The sequence below is a fragment of the Linepithema humile genome, chromosome 5, assembly GCF_040581485.1.
Source record: "Linepithema humile isolate Giens D197 chromosome 5, Lhum_UNIL_v1.0, whole genome shotgun sequence".
Classification (NCBI taxonomy): domain Eukaryota; kingdom Metazoa; phylum Arthropoda; class Insecta; order Hymenoptera; family Formicidae; genus Linepithema; species Linepithema humile.
The window spans coordinates 8491327-8503646 of NC_090132.1; the positions used below are offsets into that span (position 1 = coordinate 8491327).

At 33.8% G+C, this 12320-nt stretch overlaps 1 long non-coding RNA gene across 2 annotated transcripts; it reads right to left on the reverse strand.

The window, feature by feature from the left end:
• Nucleotides 1-910: 910 nt before the first annotated feature.
• LOC136999923 (uncharacterized) lies at nt 911-11747 on the reverse strand. 2 transcript variants are annotated; one of them, XR_010890206.1, is made up of 3 exons: nt 11640-11747; nt 6424-6656; nt 911-5704 (listed from the first exon to the last, which is right to left on the reverse strand). It is a non-coding gene; the product is annotated as an uncharacterized lncRNA (long non-coding RNA). The 2 variants fall into 2 exon arrangements; XR_010890205.1 differs by lacking the exon at nt 11640-11747 and having other exon boundaries at nt 6424-9316.
• Nucleotides 11748-12320: the final 573 nt, after the last annotated feature.

A 12320-nucleotide genomic window follows, 5' to 3' on the forward strand; every position in this document is an offset into this window, starting at 1 on the left:
GAATCTTGATGACTTGTCGTACCGATACATTCTTCCCGTGTTCTCCAAACATTTCAGTGACATCTAGCATCGCAAGTATTAACGACGAAGAGGTAAAGAATATAACTAAATCTTTATCATATGCAAAATATACAAGTAATAATACAAGTAATATTTTTAAAGAAGTTTAAACTAAATGTGTTTGTAGTATGTTATAAAATTAATATATTGTTTCAGGAAATTTAAAGAAATGCACTCATATAATTTTGTGTTTGATTCTTTCATAAAATACATATCAATTAACATTTTTTTTTGTTTTATACAATTAATTATTGTTACAGTGCTAAATTGATATATATTTTAGCATCTATCTACATTTACGTATTTTGATAATAAATGTTATGTAGAAAGGTAAAGAAGAGAATGGAAAGATCTCTGTTGTATCATCGCATGTATATTACATGTACGTCGTTCTTGAAATTTCCGCTAGCGTAGTCGTCCACAAGCATGCAATGTGTGTTTAAATATGTTTTAATATTGTTCAATAAATATTAATTGAAAAAGTTATAATCAGTAAAATTTGTAAACATTTAAACAATTTATTAATTATTTGATAAATTGTGAACAGTATTATTAACAGTATTATTAACATTACAAATGAAATCTAAGTTAGTACAAATAATATAGACTCAAAAAGTCGCTTTTTCTAATTACGTCTATTAAGTATATACTTATTTATTTAAACAAAAGTACTATGTCATATTAAATAGAATTTTGTTGTACTTCTATTACGTGCTTGTTTATTTTCATCATCGTGCTTATCAATCTATTTTTGTCTATGATTATAACTTTTTGGGATCGTAGTTAAACGCAAGATGACTTCAATATTGGAAAATGCATAAGAAATAAAGTGAATAAATGAGACATGATATTTATAATAAATACGATATAATAAATCTTTTTATAATATAATACATGAACGAAGATCTTTTTCCAGTTCAAAATTCTATGTGTATAATAATATGCCTAAAATTATTACAATACTTCTCTTATTACATTAATATATATAGGTATCTTCTATAAAATATTTTATAAAATTAATTAATATCTATCATTATAATATATTGACATTTTAGTATTATAATGACGTTATAACATCATATTTAAATTGATTATAATTTTAATTTATTAACTATATATTTCTCATTACAATGGTTATAACAAATACAACTGAATTTCGTAGTCTAATAACATTAGATATAAAGAACTTCTTTCCAATTACTTATACTTTTTACTTACAATATTCCTATATATTATATTCTGATGTACAAATAAAATAAATATTTAACTTATTCTGTACATTTTTGAATGATTATCATTCATTTATTATCTAAATGATTGGCGTCATTCATTGCAATCTAGAGTCGCGTGGCATGTCATCCGTAAGATACCTGTAGAGTCGAGCTTCTGATATTTACATTCTACAAAAGCCCGGATCTACAGGGTAGATCACGAATGTGCCTATTCTTTGCAACCTTCCCTTGCCCTTTCCGCCCTTAGCAATCTGTAACAAATTTTTTATTTTAATATTCACTCTTACTGCTTCAAGCAATCATATGTACAATTAATTTTCTCTTATACTTTTGTTTTGCTAACTTAATAAAAATATAACTTGACGCTTTGTAATTTTCAAATTAATATAACGATCAAAATAATAATCTCGTATATAGAAATGACGCAAATCAGATAACAACTTTTTCAGCAACTCAGATAACAATTTTTTCAGCAACAAAAAATATTTAGCAGTTTAGTAGAAAGAATAAAAATTTGTTTTAATCAATTAGAGTGCGCTTTGACAAATAAATATGTATATAACAGACATGACTATTTAAAGTTATCGCAGATTAGAAGTTCAGCTCTCTATCCATGCCACTATACGTGACGCCGGAAAACCTCCGCTGGAAGAGGACGTGACCCGGCATGCATATCCGGAGTATGGTTAAAGGAAGTCGTGAATTATAATAGCGCCTACCTGACGCGATTGCCTTTCTGCGATTTTAATACTTGATTTAACAGATGATGTTGGGTGCGTATTACGATTTTCTATTCATTATTCGCATTGGATTACAAAAAAGTTCGTTGAAAGTTTTCAAATCAATTGATGACTTTTAAATAAAACACATTATTATCTTTCCAAATAACATAACGCAAATTTTTAATACTTTGAAGTTATTGTTTAAAGTATCGTCGTATTCTGATATGTACTTCATATTTGTCTAAATATTTTGAGGACCAATACCTAATATCCTCTTTAGTAATATAGACAAATAAATATAAAATGTAAAATAAAAAATTATAATAATTATATTTTTTAAATGTTAATCTCTGTATAGTAATTTTATATAATTTAAAAATTATTTTATATTGATGTTGATTAACAATCCATAAATAAAAATATGTAAATAATTTAAAAAATAAAAATAATTGGAAATGTAATTCACAAAAAAAAAAACAAATATAATCTATGATATGTGAGGTCAATAATAATTTGACTAATAACTACTTTGGCTGTAATTATCAAAATGTTTCTATTGACAATATTATAATATTGTACAAATATAAATACAATTAATAAATATAGATGCAACAAGCAGAATACTAATTATTATAAAGTCAACGTGTTAAAATTGTAATTAGACGATATGTTCATGAAAAAAGTTACCATATTAAAAATGCGAAAATCATCCAACATGCCAGTAGAAATCATGCTTGAAATACAAATAGAAGGCGAATTAAACTATACGTATGTACATAAATATATAACATATACACGTGATTCTGCATATATACGATATTTGCATACAATCAGTACGTATTGCACAAGATAAAGAGTTAGATTAAAAACGTTCATGCCAAAATAATTATCGGAGATATTAGTGCGCAAATAATATTTTCTTTTGGATTATAACATTGCAACGCAATCCGTTAATTGTAGACATACATTAATACGATATTAAAAGATGATGCAAAATATATTTCTATGAGCAAACAAACACATTCATGCACATTTAGCACACACGCTCGCTCTTGGCGGAGTCGTACAAAATAATTATTATTAACAAACTGTACATATTCGTATGTGAAGAAAAACACTTGAACCGCTCGAAAAACACTGTGGGTTCCCGCAGTTTTGGCATTAATTCACATTCCATCTAGCCTCGAGATCGCCCGAGGTCGATTTGAGTTTGTCACTAAAGGCTCGCGTGCCAGTCAAGCCGTTCGTCAGCCGTATCGAGATGACAGAATTCTGATGGAAGCAGGTTTTCTTTAAGATTTTCAAGGCCACACAGGGTAAAATAACAGGGCCAACGCCCCTCTAACTAAACGCTGTACCGTCGACTGTCCTTTACGACTCGAGTAGAGAAGATATTCGGCGACAAGCGAATCCTCGAGTTGCGGGGCGTCTCTCCCACGGCTGCCCGGGTGAAGCCAGGGGCTTTCTCCGGATTCTGCGATGATTGGACCGCGCGCACCCTCACCCCGACATAGGGGATGCTACGGGACAGGGCCGTAGATTCGCATGGTACCGCCGTAACTCGACACTTTGCAGTTTTCTTATTCATTAGAGAGCAACGTTTATCCTAATTAAACTTATTAACATCAATAATATAAATGTTGATACCATTTGTTAATTTATATGCATAAATCTTCTAACTAAGTTTTATAATAGCTGAAATTTTCTCGACACTCTGTATTAAGTTTACTAACAAATTGCAGGCGTTTAATTTCAGTGAAAATTTGTATTGTTGTTGCGAGAAAAGTATATTGCGTATATTTCTTCCTTTTTGTGAAAGATTATATTAAGGAATCGCGAGTAAGCAACATACGCTTTATTCGAATAAGATGTATTCGTGTTCATTTAACACACATTTATTATATTTAGGTTTAATAAATAACATTAGCGTATAAATGATATAAAAAGTTAAAAAAAATAGAAACTTTCTTCTGCAGCACACTATGACAATGTTAGTTACTGACATGCAAAGTTCAAAAAACGTGAAACTTGTTACATAGTAGCGATGCATTAATTATTGCTAATGAACGATTTGACGTCATATTTGCATATCAGCATCCGCCAAAAGGTCAAAATAAATCTACCGAAAGCAGTTGAAAATTTATGTGCAGCGATCTGTCGTCTGCACGCCAAATCGATAAACTCTTTCTATATCACATAATACTCTCCAACAGTAAGACTTGCATAAATCTTGGAAATGTCAAGAAACATCGACGGACTGGAAAAAGATAATCTTATGAATAGGTATATATATGACGCGACACATTTATCACGTCTTCATAATAATTACACCTTCACGCTTGAGTGACATACTGATGCACCGAGTGCCGTACAAGTTCTTTTACAAATAATATCCACATATTTTTCGGAACATCTGCTTATATATTTGAGAGAACTTTTCTCACGATTCATTATTTGGGATTATTTTCAAATGGTGTTGGAGCACAACGGCGGATGTTGATTCGAACGAGCGGTAGTCAGACTACACGTGTTTTCATCGAGTGGCAGAGTACAGCAAGTAAATATTTCTAAGATACATATTAGCTTAAAAACGGCAGGAGTGCGTCTGATAAGCTTATCAGCGTTGGGACCGATCGCACAGCCGTCCCTGTACTCGCTGACGTTCGGTTCGAGTCGTGCAGTCTCGGTCCAGAAACCCTGTCAACCACCCTGTTAGGGAAAGAGAGACGCAAAATCCAGGGGCCACCCTTCGTCTCATCATCTTTTCGCGCTCATAGCTGGGCATATCTGGTCTGAGCCAGGCCTGGTCTCCTCTCCTCCGCTTCTCTCGAGGAATCGCCTGGAAAAGGTCCCTTTACCTCGACCCCTTTTCACTCCCCACGAGCACCAAAGTCTCCCAATGACGTAGCTTCCGTTCCTTCTCCGTTCTAGAGCGACGTATTGATCGTCTCTCTGCTCCTGAAGCTGCGGAGGCTGACACCAGAGGGAAACGAAGAGCGGAGAGAGAACGTGTCTACGTCGGAGGGTGAGGGTTGTGCCATAGAGCGTGCCTTCGTCGACACTTCGGAGGGAAACGGAGGGAGTTGGCCGTGTGTGTATGTATGTACAACAGACAGAAAAAGTTAAGTAGGAGGAGAAAGGATACGCAGTTTGCGAGGGAATGTTTAAAACGACGTAGAAGTTGAATCACGATAAGATGAAAGAATCAAGCAAATAACGATAAGCCTCTCCTTTTTTTTCTCTCTTCCATCAATAATATCGCTGCTAAAGAACGAAAATGCTAAGGAATGAGAATGACAAAGTTGAAATATAACGTTGGAGCGCGAAGTCAGAACGCGACGAATAAACGGCAAACGGATGGCAAAAATAATGCATTTAATTGTAACAGAACGATATAAGTTGAACGAAGGAGAGCTAGTGATCTAACTCAATAAATAGACAACCGCACTATCCGTCGCTTCGAAATATCAGCCCTGCGTCATATACCACTCAACTACCTTTCCACCTGTCAGTCTCTACTCACACGCAATATGTCTTCCTAAAGTTTGCTTACGTCTCATCATCGGATAAAGTTGCGGCGTGGATGAATCTCTGACACCAAGCATGAGGATCTCTGTCTCCTGATCATTTCGAAACTTTGAGCAGGTCTTCATCAAACCAGCTTGCACTTCGTAAAGGCTGACTAGACACCTGAACAGAGATTAATTGTTAAATAAATGCAGAATAATTTACATAATATAGTGGTCAATTAAAAGTGACATTAAAATATCTTTCCGTATTCATCTCAGTAATTTATTCCGCGCATGATTACAAAAAAGAACAATTAAAATAATAATCTCGATCAATTTTTCTCTATTCACATGTTTTTCTTCTTAATAATAATGAAATGTGAGCAGAATAACTGAAAATAGGTTTGGTCGAGCAATGCGTCTGCGTTGCCAGACACCATTTACAGGCAAACCGTAATGTAGTTCACGCAGTAGCTACGTATTTATTGATTAATTCAGTAGAGGTCATTGCCATAAAAGACCGCTTAGCCCAGCGCGACAAAACAAAAATACGCATTCATAAATAAAATTTAACATTAAGTGCTTTTTGAATACATATCCGACGAAATATTTTAATTAGGCAGAAAAGAATAAACTGCGTTTATTTTATTGCAGTATCGCGGATACACTGAAAATAAATTTGGCAATGCGATTGAGACAATTACTGTTATTAGACAATTACTTATTTTTGCAATAAGCAAAAATCAGCAGAATCCGTGTAATATAAATACAGGACGTTTAATAAAAATTATTCGATGCAACGTATGCAAATTTTCCAACTAATTTCTCAGAGCTGTAAAATAATTCTCTAAAGTGCAAATATGAAGATGTAATGGAAAAATACTATTAAAGCGTAAATACCTCTGGCGAGATTTGCTGTTTGGCAAGCGTATCCTGCTCGCGCCGCACTTGCACGTTCAGAAAGAAGCGTTGTCTTCGACTGGCATCACCTATCGTATCGTGGAATGCTTCAGAAGGAATGAACGTCCGAACAGCATGCTTGGAATAATAATCCGATAGCCAGTCGATTTCCTTTTCCTCCTTACTTCGACACGGCAACCAATCCGCATTCGTAACTCGCGACAAATTCGACTCTGCAATCGGTGTTACCATAAAAGTATCGACAGCGCCTCATTCTGTGCAAATTAAATTGCACAATGCGATCGTTGCATGATCGATTCGATAATGTGAATAGCACATTGAGTTTTGATTCCGTTGGAATAATTGAAAAATTAAATTTTATATTCCATTCTGGCTTTTCAAATATTGAATACTAATCCACTTTTGTTCATCGCATGCGTGATTTCAAAACACAACCAGAAAAATAATTTTAATTAATTTCTCCGATGATACATGACTATGCCTAAAAAAAATTATAGTATTTTTCGAAACGATGATATGGCTACGAAAGAGCAAATTGTGCGCAGGTAGATTCTCTACAGGATTGATATAAGCCGGCGTAATTAAAAGCTTAAACGATTAAGCTAATGTTATTGAGATGAATCTGAACCGAGGAAGGCGGGTTAGGGGCTCTAACAAGGAATTGCAATACCGCCCACGATGGTGAAGTTTAGATTTCTTTGGCTCTTATCTTTGAAAAATGTTTCTGTGAATAAATTAAAGTGCAAACAGTAAAAATAGCGTTAAATGCACGAATAAAATGCTTTCTGGGAAAATATAAAAAATTCCACATCAATATAATTTCCATTAATACATGATTAATAGAATAATTCCGTAATTATTAACAGCATTAATAATAAATTTAATGATAAATAAAATTAGAAAAAATATTACAGTTACAAAAAACTTAAAAACACAGTTTAATGAATCATTTTGTTTATAAAGTTGATTTTCTCGTCTTTTACAATTTTGCAGCACTATAGCATTGTAAATATAAAACAAAAAATATTAATGCTTTTAATCATATAAATTTAAATTTTCAGTATCTTTATTATTCCAACGGTTATAACTTGTAGTATAGATCGCTATAAAAACTTGCTCGAGACTCGTGATATGCTTTACTACCATAATACCATCAGCCATGTGCTAAGATGCTCTTCAAAAGCTTTCAACGCTCCTTTATTCGCTAAAAGTAAAGTGTTCCAGCGTAACCAAGTTTAGAAAATCCATAGAAAATCTATTTAGTTATTTACACCCTGCTAGAAACGAACGGCAATTCAATGTAATCGTCTCGTGTTTGTTTTAGTGCCAGAAATAAAACGGTTAATCAACATTTTCTCTTCTCACGGCCGAGGAAAGCGTTATATATTGCATTAATGAAACCATTAATCATAACGGAAAAGAAGAATGGGAGCGGGTCGGAGAATCTGAGTGACGTTTGCCCGGAGAACTCATTGCCGTTGTGATCCTGTCCATTCGTGAAGATCCGTGAAGAGGTTTCTCGTAACTTTGAAAGGCCGTGGGTCGGAAGACGAAGCGAGATTCGACTTCTTCTGTAGGACGTTGACGCAGCTCCCGTGGGGCACTTTTGCGGACGAAGACCACCCTATCTTATACTTGACGTAGTAAGAGACGCTTTGCTTTACTGTCTTACTTTTTTCTGCACTTGTCATTTTTTTCGCTCTTCTATCTCTCTTCTGATTCTTCGTCCAGATCCTTCTTTGTGTTATTATTATTGCGACTGTTATTCGCACAAACGTAATGCCGAGGAACTAAAAAGAAATCTACGCAATATTTATCAGTTAAATGATGTATTCGGTTAAACATTTATTTCCCGTTCGACTTTAAAATGTTCTTCTGCCGTCGTTATAGATTTGTTAAATAAATGAAGAAACGTGTCTAGCTGGGAGCAGTAATATTGAACTATAAAACACCGTAACATGGTTTAGGAAGCGCGAGAGATTCCGCAAAAGATGATCATTTGTCAAAGTGAAGTGGATGCGAACGTGAACACGTTATCGCAGCTTTACCGAGGTAATCTATCGCGTGTCTCCTACAAGAAAGAGATTTTTAGGAGAACGAAGCCGTCATGTTGGGCAATAAGAAACTGTGAAAGATTAAACGTAACAACGTAGCTATAAAGTTATATACGGCAGTTGTATATTATGTTTTATGTAATAACGGAAACGTATTAGTTTACAGGCCGGGGATGAAAATTTATCATAGCGTTAATTTTTACAGATGCGTAAGAACTTTTGGAATTTTTGGCAACTCGGTGCAATCAAAATACTCACAGCGTGAGTAACACGTGGCTGCGCCATTTTAATTAAAAAGATGTTTTCAGGGTGGGGTGGAAAGGTAGGTAACTCCGCAAGAGAGAGTCGCGAATATATATATATATATATTATATATTATATATATATGTATATATTCGCGACTTGTGGAGCTACCTACCCATATATATAGGCATAGGCGGAGACGAGGGGTTGGCAGGCAGTCCAAAGCATTGAAGGGGGTTGGATCGTGATGGCAGGTGGTGGCGAGGGAAGAGGAAGTTGCGATTCCATCTGCCAGCCTGTCATTCTGATACTACGTACAATGTCGGCAGTTGGCGGAGACGATCAATACATTGCAATCTATATAAAATGGCTGCAGTATTTGGAGCGCCGTGCATAAAGCGCTTTCTCTCGTAAAGACGAAAAATGATTATCGGCGACAGTGCAGCGAATTAAATAGGTACTTGTTTAAATTCCACAGATAAGAGTGATTTTTTTTCTTTATTATTACGTATCCGAAAAATTATAGTAATCATTCGCGAAAGCAATTTTCTCATCAGTAAACATGCGCGCATTGAAAGATATGATAGACAAAGTTAAATACTAAAAAGTTATCACTGCTATTATTTACGAATTACTTGATTAAATATTTTTAACAATCTATCCTTTTTATAATTTTCTAATTTTTAATATTAAATACTAAATTCCAACTTTAATAAAAAAATCCATATAAGTATAATACGATAATTCAGAGATACTTTATATGTACAATAGACGATATGTTTTACTTCGCCAGAAGTAGCAGAAAAAATGGACGACCGAGCGACATGCAATGCACGTGTGTATACATTTACTTTTTATCGTTAAATTACACCAAAGAAAAATGTATTCTTTAGATTCAAAATGCCTACATTTTTAGATTACAGCTTGATGAATAGATTGCACACAAAGAATAACACATAATCACATAAATATGTAATATCAGAGCAACTATACGCTTAACATGTTTAACCAATAATTAAATTATTAATTAATTCACAAGCATAAAAATACATAAAACCATTAAGCAAAATATTAAATATATTAAATATAAATAACATATCTATAGAGAAATTTAAAAGTATTACATTATATGAGTATATAGACAGATATCAAAAAAACATTATTATACAAAAATTTGATTAAACAAAAAATATTTGAAAACCCACCCGAAATTTTAAGATATGTATCTTTCATTATAACATATTAAGTTTGTGTTTGTGTATGTGTGATTTAATAAAAACCTTTTGTAAAAGTTCTATGAAAGAGAAGAAAAAGAGCTTTCCTTTATCTGAAAGATAAATTTCTCAGATTGAAAGAGGCACAAATGAAAGAGGGGATGTTTATTGGTTCATGGATACAAAATATGCAAAATAATTTCTGAAAACATATTAAATTAAATATAAAGCAGGATCCATATCAAATTTAGTAAAAAATCCATAAAAAAAAATACGCGATAGTAACAAAATTCTATTTAAGTAAATTTGAAAAATAAATAAATAATAAATATCGTTGTTGTGTAAATAAATATTACTATTAATATAATATTAAATAAATATCAAATATTTGAACTATATTTAGAACTGTAGAGTAGAATATTTTGATTTAAAAAAATTTGTTTTGCAAACTTTGTTTTGCAATGTAATTAATAAATTTTTAATTCCACTAAATCTGCTACAGAGGAAAGAAGCACAACAAATTGGTCCAGCAGTGTCATCTTTTGCATACTGGCTGATACTATTCTGGCTGGACCGCCAACAGATGGCACGAATCATATCATTTGGCCTTTCTTGAACTCGTAAAAAATTTGTTGCTCGTATAAAAAAATTTATTTACACTCACTCAATTTTAACACACGTTACAAACATTCCACTTTTGCAAATATTACATTGCATGATTTTTAATAGTTGAAAGCGGTTAGTTAATTTTATCAAAAACTTACAGTTTTAAAAATGTTTATCTAAATTAAAAATTTCTTATACATTCGTGTAATCACTTTTTCTTAATTTTAATAAATAAATTTTATTATAAATTTAGAAGTCCAATTCACATATATTTCTAAGTCGCACTGTTTATCACAATATATTTTCAACGAAATCCACGTACCATCAAACACGTTAACGTCTTTTCATTACTAATTCGTTTCACTATTACATCCCGGCGTCGGTGCACCACAGCAAATTCAATGTAGACGAGCCATATCGCGCGTGAAAGTAACACGTAATCATACAATTAATTGCTCCGGCCAATAAAAGTTCTTGGTAAAGCAAGAAAGAGAAAAAAAATCGCATTCCCCGGTGCGAGACGCAGACCGGCGGTGTGACTGTACAGGAGGCAGGCCAAGGCGAAACTAACTCAGCTTGCGTGCAATAAAGGAGATCATTTTGAATCTGTGCCGTTGAAATTTATGGCCTCCCACCAGGAGAGTTCCGGTCGTCGGTGCTGTGTGGTAAAAACCGGCTATTAATTTTACGTTTGGTGTGCGGCAGGCGGTTTTCGGTTCCCGCATTATCTATTTTCTACAAATTCGGAAAAATACAATGGTTTGTGCCTTTGCCATTGAAGAATATCAACACTAATTAATTGCCGGTATTTCGATAAGCACCAAATTATTTGATATTCAATCAATGATTATCGTTCCGAGCTAGTTTACTTGGCGTACAACAACACAATCCACATACAAAGCACGTGACAAAACTTTACATTATTAATATTTTAAAACGCGTTAAAGAAACACGAAATTTTCATGCTTTCAATCCGAAGGCATTAAAGATTTGTTAATTACATTCGTAGAATTTTCCAAGTAAATAAAAAAAAATTATGCTTCAACAAGTGTGTATATATATATATATATATATATACCTGAATTGACTGCGGAATAACTATTGATGTTTCTTCGTTCGAGCGGTTAAGGTCCTCTTTGCGGCGCGCTCCAGGTGATGTTGACCGTTCGCCGATCAGCGATGTTATGGTGCAGGAAAACGCCGAGGGGTAGTATTGCGGGGGAATGATTTATGACTTCAGGGACCAGGTAGGGCGCCATTCAGCACCAGGCTTGTTCTCTTCTTCCGCCACCTCTCCGACGCTCCCTCTCTCAGCCCAGTGACTTGTGATGTCAATGTGTTTTCAGTTGGCCTATTTGCGCAATAGGCATAAGACGAATTCCACGGTTATCGCGGATGAAGCTGTGATTAAAGTGAAATACGGTAACTTTCTCGTGTGCTTTGTGCGATGCCGAACAATTCGCAACACCGATCGACGATTAAACATCCGTAGCTGGCTTGCGCAACGGCGGGAAAACTACAGTGAGTATTGCTATTTCATGTGTTATAATAGATTAATTTATTTTATTTAATATATGTGTGTGTGTAGATAAAAAAAATTGTTTTTTAAATAAGACTTTCAGAAAGTATTTCTGATGCTAATGTAATAATGTAGGCACGGAAGATTGTTACATCTTGCGAAAACTAAAAAATATGCAAAACTTATTTGAACAGCAATATTTTTATCGAAATCACGTAATTGCACTTGAAAAAATAAATA